This window comes from Schistocerca cancellata, unplaced genomic scaffold (genome assembly GCF_023864275.1).
Source record: "Schistocerca cancellata isolate TAMUIC-IGC-003103 unplaced genomic scaffold, iqSchCanc2.1 HiC_scaffold_1170, whole genome shotgun sequence".
NCBI classification, from domain to species: domain Eukaryota; kingdom Metazoa; phylum Arthropoda; class Insecta; order Orthoptera; family Acrididae; genus Schistocerca; species Schistocerca cancellata.
Window position 1 is genome coordinate 1,817,864 of NW_026047169.1, and position 23,776 is coordinate 1,841,639.

Consider the following 23,776-nt stretch of genomic DNA (forward strand, 5'->3'; position numbering starts at 1 on the left):
CTCACAGCAGAACCGCCATAAGGTGCCCGAGGCAGCAATAGTCCCATGGAGTCAAGTCAGCTAGTGGACGATGTACTGAATCGGGACGCAATTTGTGTGGTCCATCGTCATTAGGTGGCCCTAAATGTTACAAATCACTATCAGGTTTTTCGTCCGATTCGAAAATCTTTGACTCACAGCAGAACGGCCATAAGGTGCCCGAGGCAGCAATAGAGCCATGGAGACAAGTCGGCTGGGGACGATGTATTGAATCGGGATGCAATTTAAGTGATCCATCGTCATTAGGTGGCCCTGAAAGTTACAATTCACTATCAGTTTTTCGTCCCATTCGATAATCTAGACTCACAGCAGAACGGCCATAAGGTGCCCGAGGCAGCAATAGACCCATGGAGACAAGTCGGCTGGAGGACGATGTATTGAATCGGGACGGAATTTGAGTGATCCATCGTCATTAGGTGGCCCTGACCTTTACAATTCACTACCAGTTTTTCGTCCCATTCGATAATCTAGATTCACAGCAGAACGGCCATAAGGTGCCCGAGGCAGCAATAGACCCATGGAGTCAGGTCGGCTGGAGGACGATGTACTGAATCGGGACGCAATTTGTGTGGTCCATCGTCATTAGGTGGCCCTGAATGTTACAATTCACTATCAGTTTTTCGTCCGATTCGAAAATCTTTGACTCACAGCAGAACGGCCATAAGGTGCCCGAGGCAGCAATAGACCCATTGAGACAAATCTGCTGGAGGACGATGTATTGAATCGGGACGCAATTTGAGTGATCCATCGTCATTAGGTGGCCCTGAACGTTACAATTCACTATCAGTTTTTCGTCCCATTCGATAATCTAGACTCACAGCAGAACGGCCATAAGATGCCCGAGGCAGCAATAGACCCATGGAGACAAGTCTGCTGGAGGACGATGTATTGAATCGGGACGCAATTTGCGTGGTCCATCGTCATTAGGTGGCCCTGAATGTTACAATTCACTATCAGTTTTTCGTCCGATTTGAAAGTCTTTGACTCACAGCAGAACGGCCATTAGGTGCCCGAGGCAGCAATAGACCAATAGAGACAAGTCCGCTGGAGGACGATGTATTGAATCAGGACGCAATTTGAGTGTTCCATCGTCATTAGGAGGCCCTGAACGTTACAATTCACTATTGGTTTTTTGTCCCATTCAAAAATCTAGACTCACAGCAGAACGGCCATAAGGTGCCCGATGCAGCAATAGACCCATGGAGTCAAGTCGGCTGGAGGACGATGTATTGAATCGGGACGCAATTTGAGTGATCCATCGTCATTAGGTGGCCCGAACGTTACAATTCACTATCAGTTTTTCGTCCGATTCGAAAATCTTTGACTCACAGCAGAACGGCCATAAGGTGCCCGAGGCAGCAATAGACCCATGAAGTCAAGTCTGCTGGAGGACGATGTATTGAATCGGGACGCAATTTAAGTGATCCATCGTCATTAGGTGGCCCTGAAAGTTACAATTCACTATCAGTTTATCGTCCCATTCGATAATCTAGACTCACAGCAGAACGGCCATAAGGTGCCCGAGGCAGCAATAGACCCATGGAGACAAGTCGGCTGGAGGACGATGTATTGAATCGGGACGCAATTTGAGTGATCCATCGTCATTAGGTGGCCCTGAACGTTACAATTCACTACCAGTTTTTCGTCTCATTCGATAATCTAGATTCACAGCAGAACGGCCATAAGGTGCCCGAGGCAGCAATAGACCCATGGAGTCAACTCGGCTGGAGGACGATGTATTGAATCGGGACGCAATTTGCGTGGTCCATTGTCATTAGGTGGCCCTGAATGTTACAATTCACTATCAGTTTTTCGTCCGATTCGAAAATCTTTGACTCATAGCAGAAAGGCCATAAGGTGCCCGAGGCAGCAATAGACCCATGGAGACAAGTCTGCTGGAGGACGATGTATTGAATCGGGACACAATTTGAGTGTTCCATCGTCATTAGGAGGCCCTGAGCGTTACAATTCACTATCAGTTTTTCGTCCGATTCGAAAATCTTTGACTCACAGCAGAACGGCCATAAGGTGCCCGAGGCAGCAATATACCCATGGAGACAAGTCTGCTGGAGGACGATGTATTGAATCGGGACGCAATTTGAGTGATCCATCGTCATTAGGTGGCCCTGAACGTTACAATTCACTATCAGTTTTTCGTCCCATTCGATAATCTAGACTCACAGCAGAACGGCCATAAGGTGCCCGAGGCAGCAATAGACCCATGGAGTCAGGTCGGCTGGAGGACGATGTACTGAATCGGGACGCAATTTGTGTGGTCCATCGTCATTAGGTGGCCCTGAATGTTACAATTCACTATCAGTTTTTCGTCCGATTCGAAAATCTTTGACTCACAGCAGAACAGCCATAAGGTGCCCGAGGCAGCAATAGACCCATGGAGACAAGTCTGCTGGAGGACGATGTATTGAATCGGGACGCAATTTGAGTGTTCCATCGTCATTAGGAGGCCCTGAACGTTACAATTCACTATCAGTTTTTCATCCCATTCGATAATCTAGACTCACAGCAGAACCGCCATAAGGTGCCCGAGGCAGCAATAGTCCCATGGAGTCAAGTCAGCTAGTGGACGATGTACTGAATCGGGACGCAATTTGTGTGGTCCATCGTCATTAGGTGGCCCTAAATGTTACAAATCACTATCAGGTTTTTCGTCCGATTCGAAAATCTTTGACTCACAGCAGAACGGCCATAAGGTGCCCGAGGCAGCAATAGACCCATGGAGACAAGTCGGCTGGAGGACGATGTATTGAATCGGGACGCAATTTGAGTGATCCATCGTCATTAGGTGGCCCTGAAAGTTACAATTCACTATCAGTTTTTCATCCCATTCGATAATCTAGACTCACAGCAGAACGGCCATAAGGTGCCCGAGGCAGCAATAGACCCATGGAGACAAGTCGGCTGGAGGACGATGTATTGAATCGGGACGCAATTTGAGTGATCCATCGTCATTAGGTGGCCCTGACCGTTACAATTCACTACCAGTTTTTCGTCCCATTCGATAATCTAGATTCACAGCAGAACGGCCATAAGGTGCCCGAGGCAGCAATAGACCCATGGAGTCAACTCGCCTGGAGGACGATGTATTGAATCGGGACGCAATTTGCGTGGTCCATCGTCATTAGGTGGCCCTGAATGTTACAATTCACTATCAGTTTTTCGTCCGATTCGAAAATCTTTGACTCACAGCAGAACGGCCATAAGGTGCCCGAGGCAGCAATAGACCCATGGAGACAAGTCTGCTGGAGGACGATGTATTGAATCGGGGCGCAATTTTAGTGTTCCATCGTCATTAGGAGGCCCTGAACGTTACAATTCACTATCAGTTTTTCGACCGATTCGAAAATCTTTGACTCACAGCAGAACGGCCATAAGGTGCCCGAGGCAGCAATAGACCCATGGAGACAAGTCGGCTGGAGGACGATGTATTCAATCGGGACGCAATTTGAGTGATCCTGAAAGTTACAATTCTCTATTTGTTTTTCGTCCGATTCGAAAATCTTTGACTCACAGCAGAACGGCCATAAGGTGCCAAGGCAGCAATAGACCCATGGAGACATGTCGGCTGGAGGACGATGTATTGAATCGGGACGCAATTTGAGTGATCCATCGTAATTAGGTGGCCCTGAACGTTACAATTCACTATCAGTTTTTCGTCCGATTCGAAAATCTTTGACTCACAGCAGAACGGCCATAAGGTGCCCGAGGCAGCAATAGACCCATGGAGACAAGTCTGCTGGAGGTCGATGTATTGAATCGGGACGCAATTTGAGTGTTCCATCGTCATTAGGAGGCCCTGAAAGTTACAATTCACTATCAGTTTTTCGTCCGATTCGAAAATCTTTGACTCACAGCAGAACGGCCATAAGGTGCCCGAGGCAGCAATAGACGCATGGAGACAAGTCTGCTGGAGGACGATGTACTGAATCGGGACGCAATTTGTGTGGTCCATCGTCATTAGGTGGCCCTGAATGTTACAATTCACTATCAGTTTTTCGTCCGATTCGAAAATCTTTGACTCACAGCAGAACGGCCATAAGGTGCCCGAGGCAGCAATAGACCCATTGAGACAAATCTGCTGGAGGACGATGTATTGAATCGGGACGCAATTTGAGTGATCCATCGTCATTAGGTGGCCCTGAACGTTACAATTCACTATCAGTTTTTCGTCCCATTCGATAATCTAGACTCACAGCAGAACGGCCATAAGATGCCCGAGGCAGCAATAGACCCATGGAGACAAGTCGGCTGGAGGACGATGTATTGAATCGGGACGCAATTTGAGTGATCCATCGTCATTAGGTGGCCCTGAACGTTACAATTCACTACCAGTTTTTCGTCCCATTCGATAATCTAGATTCACAGCAGAACGGCCATAAGGTGCCAAGGCAGCAATAGACCCATGGAGTCAACTCGGCCGGAGGACGATGTATTGAATCGGGACGCAATTTGCGTGGTCCATCGTCATTAGGTGGCCCTGAATGTTACAATTCACTATCAGTTTTTCGTCCGATTCGAAAGTCTTTGACTCACAGCAGAACGGCCATTAGGTGCCCGAGGCAGCAATAGACCAATGGAGACAAGTCCGCTGGAGGACGATGTATTGAATCAGGACGCAATTTGAGTGTTCCATCGTCATTAGGAGGCCCTGAACGTTACAATTCACTATTGGTTTTTTGTCCCATTCGATAATCTAGACTCACAGCAGAACGGCCATAAGGTGCCCGATGCAGCAATAGACCCATGGAGTCAAGTCGGCTGGAGGACGATGTATTGAATCGGGACGCAATTTGAGTGATCCATCGTCATTAGGTGGCCCGAACGTTACAATTCACTATCAGTTTTTCGTCCGATTCGAAAATCTTTGACTCACAGCAGAACGGCCATAAGGTGCCCGAGGCAGCAATAGACCCATGAAGTCAAGTCTGCTGGAGGACGATGTATTGAATCGGGACGCAATTTTAGTGTTCCATCGTCATTAGGAGGCCCTGAACGTTACAATTCACTATCAGTTTTTCGTTCGATTCGAAAATCTTTGACTCACAGCAGAACGGCCATAAGGTGCCCGAGGCAGCAATAGACCCATGGAGACAAGTCGGCTGGTGGACGATGTATTGAATCGGGACGCAATTTGAGTGATCCATCGTCATTAGGTTGCCCTGAAAGTTACAATTCACTATCAGTTTTTCGTCCGATTCGAAAATCTTTGACTCACAGCAGAACGGCCATAAGGTGCCCGAGGCAGCAATAGACCCATGGAGACAAGTCGGCTGGAGGACGATGTATTGAATCGGGACGCAATTTGAGTGATCCATCGTCATTAGGTGGCCCTGAACGTTACAATTCACTACCAGTTTTTCGTCCCATTCGATAATCTAGATTCACAGCAGAACGGCCATAAGGTGCCCGAGGCAGCAATAGACCCATGGAGTCAACTCGGCTGGAGGACGATGTATTGAATCGGGACGCAATTTGCGTGGTCCATCGTCATTAGGTGGCCCTGAATGTTACAATTCACTATCAGTTTTTCGTCCGATTCGAAAGTCTTTGACTCACAGCAGAACGGCCATTAGGTGCCCGAGGCAGCAATAGTCCAATGGAGACAAGTCCGCTGGAGGACGATGTATTGAATCGGGACGCAATTTGAGTGTTCCATCGTCATTAGGAGGCCCTGAACGTTCCAATTTACTATCAGTTTTTCGTCCGATTCGAAAATCTTTGACTCACAGCAGAACGTACATAAGGTGCCCGAGGCAGCAATAGACCCATGGAGACAAGTCGGCTGGAGGACGATGTATTGAATCGGGACGCAATTTGAGTGATCCATCATCATTAGGTTGCCGTGAAAGTTACAATTCACTATCAGTTTTTCGTCCGATTCGAAAATCTTTGACTCACAGCAGAACGGCCATAAGGTGCCCGAGGCAACAATAGACCCATGGAAACAAGTCTGCTGGAGGACGATATATTGAATCGGGACGCAATTTGAGTGATCCATCGTCATTAGGTGGCCCTGAACGTTACAATTCACTATCAGTTTTTCGTCCCATTCGATAATCTAGACTCACAGCAGAACGGCCATAAGGTGCCTGATGCAGCAATAGACCCATGGAGTCAGGTCGGCTGGAGGACGATGTACTGAATCGGGACGCAATTTGTGTGGTCCATCGATATTAGGTGGTCCTGAATGTTACAATTCACTATCAGTTTTTCGTCCGATTCGAAAATCTTTGACTCACAGCAGAACAGCCATAAGGTGCCCGAGGCAGCAATAGACCCATGGAGACAAGTCTGCTGGAGGACGATGTATTGAATCGGGACGCAATTTGAGTGTTCCATCGTCATTAGGAGGCCCTGAGCGTTACAATTCACTATCAGTTTTTCGTCCGATTCGAAAATCTTTGACTCACAGCAGAACGGTCATAAGGTGCCCGAGGCAGCAATAGACCCATGGAGACAAGTCGGCTGGAGGACGATGTATTTAATCGGGACGCAATTTGAGTGATCCATCGTCATTAGGTGGTCCTGAAAGTTACAATTCTCTATTAGTTTTTCGTCCGATCGAAAATCTTTGACTCACAGCAGAACGGCCATAAGGTGCCCGAGGCAGCAATAGACCCATGGAGACAAGTCGGCTGGAGGACGATGTATTGAATCGGGACGCAATTTGAGTGTTCCATCGTCATTAGGAGGCCCTGAACGTTACAATTCACTATCAGTTTTTCGTCCGATTCGAAAATCTTTGACTCACAGCAGAACGGCCATATGGTGCCAAGGCAGCAATAGACCCATGGAGACATGTCGGCTGGAGGACGATGTATTGAATCGGGACGCAATTTGAGTGATCCATCGTCATTAGGTGGCCCTGAATGTTACAATTCACTATCAGTTTTTCGTCCGATTCGAAAATCTTTGACTCACAGCAGAACGGCCATAGGGTGCCCGAGGCAGCAATAGACCCATGGAGACAAGTCTGCTGGAGGACGATGTATTGAATCGGGACGCAATTTGAGTGTTCCATCGTCATTAGGAGGCCCTGAACGTTACAATTCACTATCAGTTTTTCGTCCGATTCGAAAATCTTTGAGTCACAGCTGAACGGCCATAAGGTGCCGAGGCTGCAATAGACCAATGGAGACAGTCTGCTGGAGGACAATGTATTGAATCGGGACGCAATTTGAGTGATCCATCGTCAATAGGTGGTCCTGAACGTTACAATTCACTATCAGTTTTTCGTCCGATTCGAAAATCTTGACTCACAGCAGAACGGCCATAAGGTGCCCGAGGCAGCAATAGACCCATGAAGTCAAGTCTGCTGGAGGACGATGTATTGAATCGGGACGCAATTTTAGTGTTCCATCGTCATTAGGAGGCCCTGAACGTTACAATTCACTATCAGTTTTTCGTCCGATTCGAAAATCTTTGACTCACAGCAGAACGGCCATAAGGTGCCCGAGGCAGCAATAGACCCATGGAGACAAGTTGGCTGGTGGACGATGTATTGAATCGGGACGCAATTTGAGTGATCCATCGTCATTAGGTGGCCCTGAAAGTTACAATTCACTATCAGTTTTTCGTCCCATTCGATAATCTAGACTCACAGCAGAACGGCCATAAGGTGCCCGAGGCAGCAATAGACCCATGGAGTCAGGTCGACTGGAGGACGATGTACTGAATCGGGACGCTATTTGTGTGGTCCATCGTCATTAGGTGGCCCTGAATGTTACAATTCACTATCAGTTTTTCGTCCGATTCGAAAATCTTTGACTCACAGCAGAACGGCCATAAGGTGCCCGAGGCAGCAATAGACCCATGGAGACAAGTCTGCTGGAGGACGATGTATTGAATCGGGACGCAATTTGAGTGTTCCATCGTCATTAGGAGGCCCTGAACGTTACAATTCACTATCAGTTTTTCGTCCGATTCGAAAATCTTTGAGTCACAGCAGGACTGCCATAAGGTGCCCGAGGCAGCAATAGACCCATGGAGACAAGTCTGCTGGAGGACGATGTATTGAATCGGGACGCAATTTGAGTGATCCATCGTCATTAGGTGGCCCTGAACGTTACAATTCACTATCAGTTTTTCGTCCGATTCGAAAATCTTTGACTCACAGCAGAACGGTCATAAGGTGCCCGAGGCAGCAATAGACCCATGAAGTCAAGTCTGCTGGAGGACGATGTATTGAATCGGGACGCAATTTTAGTGTTCCATCGTCATTAGGAGGCCCTGAACGTTACAATTCACTATCAGTTTTTCGTCCGATTCGAAAATCTTTGACTCACAGCAGAACGGTCATAAGTGGCCAAGGCAGCAATAGACCCATGGAGACATGTCGGCTGGAAGACGATGTATTGAATCGGGACGCAATTTGAGTGATCCATCGTCATTAGGTGGCCCTGAACGTTACAATTCACTATCAGTTTTTCGTCCGATTCGAAAATCTTTGACTCACAGCAGAACGGCCATAAGGTGCCCGAGGCAGCAATAGACCCATGGAGACAAGTCTGCTGGAGGACGATGTATTGAATCGGGACGCAATTTGAGTGTTCCATCGTCATTAGGAGGCCCTGAAAGTTACAATTCACTATCAGTTTTTCGTCCGATTCGAAAATCTTTGACTCACAGCAGAACGGCCATAAGGTGCCCGAGGCAGCAATAGACGCATGGAGACAAGTCTGCTGGAGGACGATGTATTGAATCGGGACGCAATTTGAGTGTTCCATCGTCATTAGGAGGCCCTGAACGTTACAATTCACTATCAGTTTTTCGTCCGATTCGAAAATCTTTGACTCTCAGCAGAACGGCCATAAGGTGCCCGAGGCAGCAATAGATCCATGGAGACAAGTCGGCTGGTGGACGATGTATTGAATCGGGACGCAATTTGAGTGATCCATCGTCATTAGGTGGCCCTGAACGTTACAATTCACTATCAGTTTTTCGTCCGATTCGAAAATCTTTGACTCACAGCAGAACGGCCATAAGGTGCCCGAGGCAGCAATAGACCCATGGAGACAAGTCTGCTGGAGGACGATGTATTGAATCGGGACGCAATTTGAGTGATCCATCGTCATTAGGTGGCCCTGAACGTTACAATTCACTATCAATTTTTCGTCCCATTCGATAATCTAGACTCACAGCAGAACGGCCATAAGGTGCCCGAGGCAGCAATAGACCCATGGAGTCAGGTCGGCTGGAGGACGATGTACTGAATCGGGACGCAATTTGTGTGTTCCATCGTCATTAGGTGGCCCTGAATGTTACAATTCACTATCAGTTTTTCGTCCGATTCGAAAATCTTTGACTCACAGCAGAACGGCCATATGGTGCCAAGGCAGCAATAGACCCATGGAGACATGTCGGCTGGAGGACGATGTATTGAATCGGGACGCAATTTGAGTGATCCATCGTCATTAGGTGGCCCTGAATGTTACAATTCACTATCAGTTTTTCGTCCGATTCGAAAATCTTTGACTCACAGCAGAACGGCCATAGGGTGCCCGAGGCAGCAATAGACCCATGGAGACAAGTCTGCTGGAGGACGATGTATTGAATCGGGACGCAATTTGAGTGTTCCATCGTCATTAGGAGGCCCTGAACGTTACAATTCACTATCAGTTTTTCGTCCGATTCGAAAATCTTTGAGTCACAGCTGAACGGCCATAAGGTGCCGAGGCTGCAATAGACCAATGGAGACAGTCTGCTGGAGGACAATGTATTGAATCGGGACGCAATTTGAGTGATCCATCGTCAATAGGTGGTCCTGAACGTTACAATTCACTATCAGTTTTTCGTCCGATTCGAAAATCTTGACTCACAGCAGAACGGCCATAAGGTGCCCGAGGCAGCAATAGACCCATGAAGTCAAGTCTGCTGGAGGACGATGTATTGAATCGGGACGCAATTTTAGTGTTCCATCGTCATTAGGAGGCCCTGAACGTTACAATTCACTATCAGTTTTTCGTCCGATTCGAAAATCTTTGACTCACAGCAGAACGGCCATAAGGTGCCCGAGGCAGCAATAGACCCATGGAGACAAGTCGGCTGGTGGACGATGTATTGAATCGGGACGCAATTTGAGTGATCCATCGTCATTAGGTGCCCTGAACGTTACAATTCACTATCAGTTTTTCGTCCGATTCGAAAATCTTTGACTCACAGCAGAACAGCCATAAGGTGCCCGAGGCAGCAATAGACCCATGGAGACAAGTTGGCTGGTGGACGATGTATTGAATCGGGACGCAATTTGAGTGATCCATCGTCATTAGGTGGCCCTGAAAGTTACAATTCACTATCAGTTTTTCGTCCCATTCGATAATCTAGACTCACAGCAGAACGGCCATAAGGTGCCCGAGGCAGCAATAGACCCATGGAGACAAGTCGGCTGGTGGACGATGTATTGAATCGGGACGCAATTTGAGTGATCCATCGTCATTAGGTGGCCCTGAACGTTACAATTCACTATCAGTTTTTCGTCCGATTCGAAAATCTTTGACTCACAGCAGAACGGCCATAAGGTGCCCGAGGCAGCAATAGACCCATGGAGACAAGTCTGCTGGAGGACGATGTATTGAATCGGGACGCAATTTGAGTGTTCCATCGTCATTAGGAGGCCCTGAACGTTACAATTCACTATCAGTTTTTCGTCCGATTCGAAAATCTTTGAGTCACAGCAGGACTGCCATAAGGTGCCCGAGGCAGCAATAGACCCATGGAGACAAGTCTGCTGGAGGACGATGTATTGAATCGGGACGCAATTTGAGTGATCCATCGTCATTAGGTGGCCCTGAACGTTACAATTCACTATCAGTTTTTCGTCCGATTCGAAAATCTTTGACTCACAGCAGAACGGTCATAAGGTGCCCGAGGCAGCAATAGACCCATGAAGTCAAGTCTGCTGGAGGACGATGTATTGAATCGGGACGCAATTTTAGTGTTCCATCGTCATTAGGAGGCCCTGAACGTTACAATTCACTATCAGTTTTTCGTCCGATTCGAAAATCTTTGACTCACAGCAGAACGGCCATAAGTGGCCAAGGCAGCAATAGACCCAAGGAGACATGTCGGCTGGAAGACGATGTATTGAATCGGGACGCAATTTGAGTGATCCATCGTCATTAGGTGGCCCTGAACGTTACAATTCACTATCAGTTTTTCGTCCGATTCGAAAATCTTTGACTCACAGCAGAACGGCCATAAGGTGCCCGAGGCAGCAATAGACCCATGGAGACAAGTCTGCTGGAGGACGATGTATTGAATCGGGACGCAATTTGAGTGTTCCATCGTCATTAGGAGGCCCTGAAAGTTACAATTCACTATCAGTTTTTCGTCCGATTCGAAAATCTTTGACTCACAGCAGAACGGCCATAAGGTGCCCGAGGCAGCAATAGACGCATGGAGACAAGTCTGCTGGAGGACGATGTATTGAATCGGGACGCAATTTGAGTGTTCCATCGTCATTAGGAGGCCCTGAACGTTACAATTCACTATCAGTTTTTCGTCCGATTCGAAAATCTTTGACTCACAGCAGAACGGCCATAAGGTGCCCGAGGCAGCAATAGATCCATGGAGACAAGTCGGCTGGTGGACGATGTATTGAATCGGGACGCAATTTGAGTGATCCATCGTCATTAGGTGGCCCTGAACGTTACAATTCACTATCAGTTTTTCGTCCGATTCGAAAATCTTTGACTCACAGCAGAACGGCCATAAGGTGCCCGAGGCAGCAATAGACCCATGGAGACAAGTCTGCTGGAGGACGATGTATTGAATCGGGACGCAATTTGAGTGATCCATCGTCATTAGGTGGCCCTGAACGTTACAATTCACTATCAATTTTTCGTCCCATTCGATAATCTAGACTCACAGCAGAACGGCCATAAGGTGCCCGAGGCAGCAATAGACCCATGGAGTCAGGTCGGCTGGAGGACGATGTACTGAATCGGGACGCAATTTGTGTGTTCCATCGTCATTAGGTGGCCCTGAATGTTACAATTCACTATCAGTTTTTCGTCCGATTCGAAAATCTTTGAGTCACAGCAGGACTGCCATAAGGTGCCCGAGGCAGCAATAGACCCATGGAGACAAGTCTGCTGGAGGACGATGTATTGAATCGGGACGCAATTTGAGTGATCCATCGTCATTAGGTGGCCCTGAACGTTACAATTCACTATCAGTTTTTCATCCCATTCGATAATCTAGACTCACAGCAGAACGGCCATAAGGTGCCCGAGGCAGCAATAGTCCCATGGAGTCAAGTCGGCTAGTGGACGATGTACTGAATCGGGACGCAATTTGTGTGGTCCATCGTCATTAGGTGGCCCTGAATGTTACAAATCACTATCAGGTTTTTCGTCCGATTCGAAAATCTTTGACTCACAGCAGAACGGCCATAAGGTGCCCGAGGCAGCAATCGACCCATGGAGACAAGTCTGCTGGAGGACGATGTATTGAATAGGGACGGATTTGAGTGATCCATCGTCATTAGGTGGCCCTGAAAGTTACAATTCACTATCAGTTTTTCGTCCCATTCGATAATCTAGACCCACAGCAGAACGGCCATAAGGTGCCAGAGGCAGCAATAGACCAATGGAGACAAGTCGGCTGGAGGACGATGTATTGAATCGGGACGCAATTTGAGTGATCCATCGTCATTAGGTGACCCTGAACGTTACAATTCACTACCAGTTTTTCGTCCCATTCGATAATCTAGATTCACAGCAGAACGGCCATAAGGTGCCAAGGCAGCAATTTACCCATGGAGTCAACTCGGCTGGAGGACGATGTATTGAATCGGGACGCAATTTGCGTGGTCCATCGTCATTAGGTGGCCCTGAGTGTTACAATTCACTATCAGTTTTTCGTCCGATTCGAAAGTCTTTGACTCACAGCAGAACGGCCATTAGGTGCCCGAGGCAGCAATAGACCAATGGAGACAAGTCCGCTGGAGGACGATGTATTGAATCGGGACGCAATTTGAGTGATCCATCGTCATTAGGAGGCCCTGAACGTTACAATTCGCTATCAGTTTTTTGTCCCATTCGATAATCTAGACTCACAGCAGAACGGCCATAAGGTGCCCGAGGCAGCAGTAGACCCATGGAGTCAAGTCGGCTGGAGGACGATGTATTGAATCGGGACGCAATTTGAGTGATCCATCGTCATTAGGTGGCACGAACGTTACAATTCACTATCAGTTTCTCGTCCGATTCGAAAATCTTTGACTCACAGCAGAACGGCCATAAGGTGCCCGAGGCAGCAATAGACCCATGGAGACAAGTCGGCTGGTGGACGATGTATTGAATCGGGACGCAATTTGAGTGATCCATCGTCATTAGGTTGCCCTGAAAGTTACAATTCACTATCAGTTTTTCGTCCGATTCGAAAATCTTTGACTCACAGCAGAACGGCCATAAGGTGCCCGAGGCAACAATAGACCCATGGAAACAAGTCTGCTGGAGGACGATATATTGAATCGGGACGCAATTTGAGTGATCCATCGTCATTAGGTGGCCCTGAACGTTACAATTCACTATCAGTTTTTCGTCCCATTCGATAATCTAGACTCACAGCAGAACGGCCATAAGGTGCCCGAGGCAGCAATAGACCCATGGAGACAAGTCGGCTGGTGGACGATGTATTGAATCGGGACGCAATTTGAGTGATCCATCGTCATTAGGTTGCCCTGAAAGTTACAATTCACTATCAGTTTTTCGTCCGATTCGAAAATCTTTGACTCACAGCAGAACGGCCATAAGGTGCCCGAGGCAACAATAGACCCATGGAGTCAGGTCGGCTGGAGGACGATGTACTGAATCGGGACGCAATTTGTGTGGTCCATCGTCATTAGGTGGCCCTGAATGTTACAATTCACTATCAGTTTTTCGTCCGATTCGAAAATCTTTGACTCACAGCAGAACGGCCATAAGGTGCCCGAGGCAACAATAGACCCATGGAAACAAGTCTGCTGGAGGACGATATATTGAATCGGGACGCAATTTGAGTGATCCATCGTCATTAGGTGGCCCTGAACGTTACAATTCACTATCAGTTTTTCATCCCATTCTATAATCTAGACTCACAGCAGAACGGCCATAAGGTGCCCGAGGCAGCAAGCAATAGACGCATGGAGACATGTCTGCTGGAGGACGATGTATTGAATCGGGACGCAATTTGAGTGATCCATCGTCATTAGGAGGCCCTGAACGTTACAATTCACTATCAGTTTTTCGTCCGATTCGAAAATCTTTGAGTCACAGCAGGCCTGCCATAAGGTGCCCGAGGCAGCAATAGACCCATGGAGACAAGTCTGCTGGAGGACGATGTATTGAATCGGGACGCAATTTGAGTGATCCATCGCCATTAGGTGGCCCTGAAAGTTACAATTCACTATCAGTTTTTCGTCCGATTCGAAAATCTTTGACTCACAGCACAACGGCCATAAGGTGCCCGAGGCAGCAATAGACCCATGAAGTCAAGTCTGCTGCAGGACGATGTATTGAATCAGGACGCAATTTGAGTGATCCATCGTCATTAGGTGGCCCTGAACGTTACAATTCACTAACAGTTTTCCGTCCCATTCGATAATCTAGACTCACAGCAGAACGGCCATAAGGTGCCCGAGGCAGCAATAGACCCATGGAGTCAACTCGGCTGGAGGACGATGTATAGAATCGGGACGCAATTTGCGTGGTCCATCGTCATTAGGAGGCCCTGAATGATACAATTCACTATCAGTTTTTCGTCCGATTAGAAAATCTTTGACTCACAGCAGAACGGCCATTAGGTGCCCGAGGCAGCAATCGACCCATGGAGACAAGTCTGCTGGAGGACGATGTATTGAATCGGGACGCAATTTGAGTGATCCATCGTCATTAGGAGGCCCTGAACGTTACAATTCACTATCAGTTTTTTGTCCCATTCGATAATCTAGACTCACAGCAGAACGGCCATAAGGTGCCCGAGGCAGCAATAGACCCATGGAGTGAAGTCGGCTGGAGGACGATGTATTGAATCGGGACGCAATTTGAGTGATCCATCGTCATTAGGTGGCCCTGAACGTTACAATTCACTATCAGTTTTTCGTCCGATTCGAAAATCTTTGACTCACAGCAGAACGGCCATAGGGTGCCCGAGGCAGCAATAGACGCATGGAGACAAGACTGCTGGAGGACGATGTATTGAATCGGGACGCAATTTGAGTGTTCCATCGTCATTAGGAGGCCCTGAACGTTACAATTCACTATCAGTTTTTCGTCCGATTCGAAAATCTTTGAGTCACAGCAGGCCTGCCATAATGTGCCCGAGGCAGCAATAGACCCATGGAGACAAGTCTGCTGGAGGACGATGTATTGAATCGGGACGCAATTTGAGTGATCCATCGTCATTAGGTGGCCCTGAACGTTACAATTCACTATCAGTTTTTCATCCCATTCTATAATCTAGACTCACAGCAGAACGGCCATAAGGTGCCCGAGGCAGCAATAGTCCCATGGAGTCGAGTCGGCTAGTGGACGATGTACTGAATCGGGACGCAATTTGTGTGGTCCATCGTCATTAGGTGGCCCTTAATGTTACAAATCACTATCAGTTTTTCGTCCGATTCGAAAATCTTTGACTCACAGCAGAACGGCCATAAGGTGCCCGAGGCAGCAATCGACCCATGGAGACAAGTCTGCTGGAGGACGATGTATTGAATCGGGACGCTATTTGAGTGATCCATCGTCATTAGGTGGCCCTGAAAGTTACAATTCACTATCAGTTTTTCGTCCGATTCGAAAATCTTTGACTCACAGCAGAACGGCCATAAGGTGCCCGAGGCAGCAATAGACCCATGGAGACAAGTCGGCTGGTGGACGATGTATTGAATCGGGACGCAATTTGAGTGATCCATCGTCATTAGGTTGCCCTGAAAGTTACAATTCACTATCAGTTTTTCGTCCGATTCGAAAATCTTTGACTCACAGCAGAACGGCCATAAGGTGCCCGAGGCAACAATAGACCCATGGAAACAAGTCTGCTGGAGGACGATATATTGAATCGGGACGCAATTTGAGTGATCCATCGTCATTAGGTGGCCCTGATCGTTACAATTCACTATCAGTTTTTCGTCCCATTCGATAATCTAGACTCACAGCAGAACGGCCATAAGGTGCCCGAGGCAGCAATAGACCCATGGAGACAAGTCGGCTGGTGTACGATGTATTGAATCGGGACGCAATTTGAGTGATCCATCGTCATTAGGTTGCCCTGAGAGTTACAATTCACTATCAGTTTTACGTCCGATTCGAAAATCTTTGACTCACAGCAGAACGGCCATAAGGTCCCCGAGGCAACAATAGACCCATGGAAACAAGTCTGCTGGTGGACGATATATTGAATCGGGACGCAATTTGAGTGATCCATCGTCATTAGGTGGCCCTGAACGTTACAATTCACTATCAGTTTTTCGTCCCATTCGATAATCTAGACTCACAACAGAACGGCCATAAGGTGTCTGAGGCAGCAATAGACCCATGGAGTCAGGTCGGCTGGAGCACGATGTACTGAATCGGGACGCAATTTGTGTGGTCCATCGTCATTAGGTGGCCCTGAATGTTACAATTCACTATCAGTTTTTCGTCCGATTCGAAAATCTTTGACTCACAGCAGAACGGCCATAAGGTGCCCGAGGCAACAATAGACCCATGGAAACAAGTCTGCTGGAGGACGATATATTGAATCGGGACGCAATTTGAGTGATCCATCGTCATTAGGTGGCCCTGAACGTTACAATTCACTATCAGTTTTTCATCCCATTCTATAATCTAGACTCACAGCAGAACGGCCATAAGGTGCCCGAGGCAGCAAGCAATAGACGCATGGAGACATGTCTGCTGGAGGACGATGTATTGAATCGGGACGCAATTTGAGTGATCCATCGTCATTAGGAGGCCCTGAACGTTGCAATTCACTATCAGTTTTTCGTCCGATTCGAAAATCTTTGAGTCACAGCAGGCCTGCCATAAGGTGCCCGAGGCAGCAATAGACCCATGGAGACAAGTCTGCTGGAGGACGATGTATTGAATCGGGACGCAATTTGAGTGATCCATCGCATTAGGTGGCCCTGAAAGTTACAATTCACTATCAGTTTTTCGTCCGATTCGAAAATCTTTGACTCACAGCAGAACGGCCATAAGGTGCCCGAGGCAGCAATAGACCCATGAAGTCAAGTCTGCTGGAGGACGATGTATTGAATCAGGACGCAATTTGAGTGATCCATCGTCATTAGGTGGCCCTGAACGTTACAATTCACTAACAGTTTTCCGTCCCATTCGATAATCTAGACTCACAGCAGAACGGCCATAAGGTGCCCGAGGCAGCAATAGACCCATGGAGTCAACTCGGCTGGAGGACGATGTATTGAATCGGGACGCAATTTGAGTGATCCATCGTCATTAGGAGGCCCTGAACGTTACAATTCACTATCAGTTTTTTGTCCCATTCGATAATCTAGACTCACAGCAGAACGGCCATAAGGTGCCCGAGGCAGCAATAGACCCATGGAGTGAAGTCGGCTGGAGGACGATGTATTGATCGGGACGCAATTTGAGTGATCCATCGTCATTAGGTGGCCCTGAACGTTACAATTCACTATCAGTTTTTCGTCCGATTCGAAAATCTTTGACTCACAGCAGAACGGCCATAAGGTGCCCGAGGCAGCAATAGATGCATGGAGACAAGACTGCTGGAGGACGATGTATTGAATCGGGACGCAATTTGAGTGTTCCATCGTCATTAGGAGGCCCTGAACGTTACAATTCACTATCAGTTTTTCGTCCGATTCGAAAATCTTTGAGTCACAGCAGGCCTGCCATAATGTGCCCGAGGCAGCAATAGACCCATGGAGACAAGTCTGCTGGAGGACGATGTATTGAATCGGGACGCAATTTGAGTGATCCATCGTCATTAGGTGGCCCTGAACGTTACAATTCACTATCAGTTTTTCATCCCATTCTATAATCTAGACTCACAGCAGAACGGCCATAAGGTGCCCGAGGCACCAATAGTCCCATGGAGTCAAGTCGGCTAGTGACGATGTACTGAATCGGGACGCAATTTGTGTGGTCCATCGTCATTAGGTGGCCCTTAATGTTACAAATCACTATCAGTTTTTCGTCCGATTCGAAAATCTTTGACTCACAGCAGAACGGCCATAAGGTGCCCGAGGCAGCAATCGACCCATGGAGACAAGTCTGCTGGAGGACGATGTATTGAATCGGGACGCTATTTGAGTGATCCATCGTCATTAGGTGGCCCTGAAAGTTATAATTCACTATCAGTTTTTCGTCCGATTCGAAAATCTTTGACTCACAGCAGAACGGCCATAAGGTGCCCGAGGCAGCAATAGACCCATGGAGTCAAATCGGCTGGAGGACGATGTATTGAATCGGGACGCAATTTGCGTGGTCCATCGTCATTAGGTGGCCCTGAATGTTACAATTCACTATCAGTTTTTCGTCCGATTCGAAAATCTTTGACTCACAGCAGAACGGCCATTAGGTGCCCGAGGCAGCAATCGACCCATGGAGACAAGTCTGCTGGAGGACGATGTATTGAATCGGGACGCAATTTGAGTGATCCATCGTCATTAGGAGGCCCTGAACGTTACAATTCACTATCAGTTTTTCGTCCCATTCGATAATCTAGGCTCACAGCAGAACGGCCATAAGGTGCCCGAGGCAGCAATAGACCCATGGAGTCAAGTCGGCTGGAGGACGATGTATTGAATCGGGACGCAATTTGAGTGATCCATCGTCATTAGGAGGCCCTGAACGTTACAATTCACTATCAGTTTTTCGTCCGATTCGAAAATCTTTGAGTCACAGCAGGCCTGCCATAAGGTGCCCGAGGCAGCAATAGACCCATGGAGACAAGTCTGCTGGAGGACGATGTATTGAATCGGGACGCAATTTGAGTGATCCATCGTCATTAGGTGGCCCTGAACGTTACAATTCACTATCAGTTTTTCATCCCATTCTATAATCTAGACTCACAGCAGAACGGCCATAAGGTGCCCGAGGCAGCAATAGTCCCATGGAGTCAAGTCGGCTAGTGGACGATGTACTGAATCGGGATGCAATTTGTGTGGTTCATCGTCATTAGGTGGCCCTGAAAGTTACAATTCACTATCAGTTTTTCGTCCGATTCGAAAATCTTTGACTCACAGCAGAACGGCCATAAGGTGCCCGAGGCAGCAATAGACCCATGAAGTCAAGTCTGCTGGAGGACGATGTATTAAATCAGGACGCAATTTGAGTGATCCATCGTCATTAGGTGGCCCTGAGCGTTACAATTCACTATCAGTTTTTCGTCCCATTCGATAATCTAGACTCACAGCAGAACGGCCATAAGGTGCCCGAGGCAGCAATAGAAGCATGGAGTCAACTCGGCTGGAGGACGATGTATTGAATCGGGACGCAATTTGCGTGGTCCATCGTCATTAGGAGGCCCTGAATGTTACAATTCACTATCAGTTTTTCGTCCGATTCGAAAATCTTTGACTCACAGCAGAACGGCCATAAGGTGCCCGAGGCAGCAATAGACCCATGGAGACAAGTTGGCTGGTGGACGATGTATTGAATCGGGACGCAATTTGAGTGATCCATCGTCATTAGGTGGCCCTGAAAGTTACAATTCACTATCAGTTTTTCGTCCCATTCGATAATCTAGACTCACAGCAGAACGGCCATAAGGTGCCCGAGGCAGCAATAGACCCATGGAGTCAGGTCGACTGGAGGACGATGTACTGAATCGGGACGCTATTTGTGTGGTCCATCGTCATTAGGTGGCCCTGAATGTTACAATTCACTATCAGTTTTTCGTCCGATTCGAAAATCTTTGACTCACAGCAGAACGGCCATAAGGTGCCCGAGGCAGCAATAGACCCATGGAGACAAGTCTGCTGGAGGACGATGTATTGAATCGGGACGCAATTTGAGTGTTCCATCGTCATTAGGAGGCCCTGAACGTTACAATTCACTATCAGTTTTTCGTCCGATTCGAAAATCTTTGAGTCACAGCAGGACTGCCATAAGGTGCCCGAGGCAGCAATAGACCCATGGAGACAAGTCTGCTGGAGGACGATGTATTGAATCGGGACGCAATTTGAGTGATCCATCGTCATTAGGTGGCCCTGAACGTTACAATTCACTATCAGTTTTTCGTCCGATTCGAAAATCTTTGACTCACAGCAGAACGGTCATAAGGTGCCCGAGGCAGCAATAGACCCATGAAGTCAAGTCTGCTGGAGGACGATGTATTGAATCGGGACGCAATTTTAGTGCTCCATCGTCATTAGGAGGCCCTGAACGTTACAATTCACTATCAGTTTTTCGTCCGATTCGAAAATCTTTGACTCACAGCAGAACGGTCATAAGTGGCCAAGGCAGCAATAGACCCATGGAGACATGTCGGCTGGAAGACGATGTATTGAATCGGGACGCAATTTGAGTGATCCATCGTCATTAGGTGGCCCTGAACGTTACAATTCACTATCAGTTTTTCGTCCGATTCGAAAATCTTTGACTCACAGCAGAACGGCCATAAGGTGCCCGAGGCAGCAATAGACCCATGGAGACAAGTCTGCTGGAGGACGATGTATTGAATCGGGACGCAATTTGAGTGTTCCATCGTCATTAGGAGGCCCTGAAAGTTACAATTCACTATCAGTTTTTCGTCCGATTCGAAAATCTTTGACTCACAGCAGAACGGCCATAAGGTGCCCGAGGCAGCAATAGACGCATGGAGACAAGTCTGCTGGAGGACGATGTATTGAATCGGGACGCAATTTGAGTGTTCCATCGTCATTAGGAGGCCCTGAACGTTACAATTCACTATCAGTTTTTCGTCCGATTCGAAAATCTTTGACTCACAGCAGAACGGCCATAAGGTGCCCGAGGCAGCAATAGATCCATGGAGACAAGTCGGCTGGTGGACGATGTATTGAATCGGGACGCAATTTGAGTGATCCATCGTCATTAGGTGGCCCTGAACGTTACAATTCACTATCAGTTTTTCGTCCGATTCGAAAATCTTTGACTCACAGCAGAACGGCCATAAGGTGCCCGAGGCAGCAATAGACCCATGGAGACAAGTCTGCTGGAGGACGATGTATTGAATCGGGACGCAATTTGAGTGATCCATCGTTATTAGGTGGCCCTGAACGTTACAATTCACTATCAATTTTTCGTCCCATTCGATAATCTAGACTCACAGCAGAACGGCCATAAGGTGCCCGAGGCAGCAATAGACCCATGGAGTCAGGTCGGCTGGAGGACGATGTACTGAATCGGGACGCAATTTGTGTGTTCCATCGTCATTAGGTGGCCCTGAATGTTACAATTCACTATCAGTTTTTCGTCCGATTCGAAAATCTTTGACTCACAGCAGAACGGCCATATGGTGCCAAGGCAGCAATAGACCCATGGAGACATGTCGGCTGGAGGACGATGTATTGAATCGGGACGCAATTTGAGTGATCCATCGTCATTAGGTGGCCCTGAATGTTACAATTCACTATCAGTTTTTCGTCCGATTCGAAAATCTTTGACTCACAGCAGAACGGCCATAGGGTGCCCGAGGCAGCAATAGACCCATGGAGACAAGTCTGCTGGAGGACGATGTATTGAATCGGGACGCAATTTGAGTGTTCCATCGTCATTAGGAGGCCCTGAACGTTACAATTCACTATCAGTTTTTCGTCCGATTCGAAAATCTTTGAGTCACAGCTGAACGGCCATAAGGTGCCGAGGCTGCAATAGACCAATGGAGACAGTCTGCTGGAGGACAATGTATTGAATCGGGACGCAATTTGAGTGATCCATCGTCAATAGGTGGTCCTGAACGTTACAATTCACTATCAGTTTTTCGTCCGATTCGAAAATCTTGACTCACAGCAGAACGGCCATAAGGTGCCCGAGGCAGCAATAGACCCATGAAGTCAAGTCTGCTGGAGGACGATGTATTGAATCGGGACGCAATTTTAGTGTTCCATCGTCATTAGGAGGCCCTGAACGTTACAATTCACTATCAGTTTTTCGTCCGATTCGAAAATCTTTGACTCACAGCAGAACGGCCATAAGGTGCCCGAGGCAGCAATAGACCCATGGAGACAAGTCGGCTGGTGGACGATGTATTGAATCGGGACGCAATTTGAGTGATCCATCGTCATTAGGTGCCCTGAACGTTACAATTCACTATCAGTTTTTCGTCCGATTCGAAAATCTTTGACTCACAGCAGAACGGCCATAAGGTGCCCGAGGCAGCAATAGACCCATGGAGACAAGTTGGCTGGTGGACGATGTATTGAATCGGGACGCAATTTGAGTGATCCATCGTCATTAGGTGGCCCTGAAAGTTACAATTCACTATCAGTTTTTCGTCCCATTCGATAATCTAGACTCACAGCAGAACGGCCATAAGGTGCCCGAGGCAGCAATAGACCCATGGAGTCAGTTCGGCTGGAGGACGATGTACTGAATCGGGACGCTATTTGTGTGGTCCATCGTCATTAGGTGGCCCTGAATGTTACAATTCACTATCAGTTTTTCGTCCGATTCGAAAATCTTTGACTCACAGCAGAACGGCCATAAGGTGCCCGAATCAGCAATAGACCCATGGAGACAAGTCTGCTGGAGGACGATGTATTGAATCGGGACGCAATTTGAGTGTTCCATCGTCATTAGGTGGCCCTGAACGTTACAATTCACTATCAGTTTTTCGTCCGATTCGAAAATCTTTGAGTCACAGCAGGACTGCCATAAGGTGCCCGAGGCAGCAATAGACCCATGGAGACAAGTCTGCTGGAGGACGATGTATTGAATCGGGACGCAATTTGAGTGATCCATCGTCATTAGGTGGCCCTGAACGTTACAATTCACTATCAGTTTTTCGTCCGATTCGAAAATCTTTGACTCACAGCAGAACGGTCATAAGGTGCCCGAGGCAGCAATAGACCCATGAAGTCAAGTCTGCTGGAGGACGATGTATTGAATCGGGACGCAATTTTAGTGTTCCATCGTCATTAGGAGGCCCTGAACGTTACAATTCACTATCAGTTTTTCGTCCGATTCGAAAATCTTTGACTCACAGCAGAACGGCCATAAGTGGCCAAGGCAGCAATAGACCCATGGAGACATGTCGGCTGGAAGACGATGTATTGAATCGGGACGCAATTTGAGTGATCCATCGTCATTAGGTGGCCCTGAACGTTACAATTCACTATCAGTTTTTCGTCCGATTCGAAAATCTTTGACTCACAGCAGAACGGCCATAAGGTGCCCGAGGCAGCAATAGACCCATGGAGACAAGTCTGCTGGAGGACGATGTATTGAATCGGGACGCAATTTGAGTGTTCCATCGTCATTAGGAGGCCCTGAAAGTTACAATTCACTATCAGTTTTTCGTCCGATTCGAAAATCTTTGACTCACAGCAGAACGGCCATAAGGTGCCCGAGGCAGCAATAGACGCATGGAGACAAGTCTGCTGGAGGACGATGTATTGAATCGGGACGCAATTTGAGTGTTCCATCGTCATTAGGAGGCCCTGAACGTTACAATTCACTATCAGTTTTTCGTCCGATTCGAAAATCTTTGACTCACAGCAGAACGGCCATAAGGTGCCCGAGGCAGCAATAGATCCATGGAGACAAGTCGGCTGGTGGACGATGTATTGAATCGG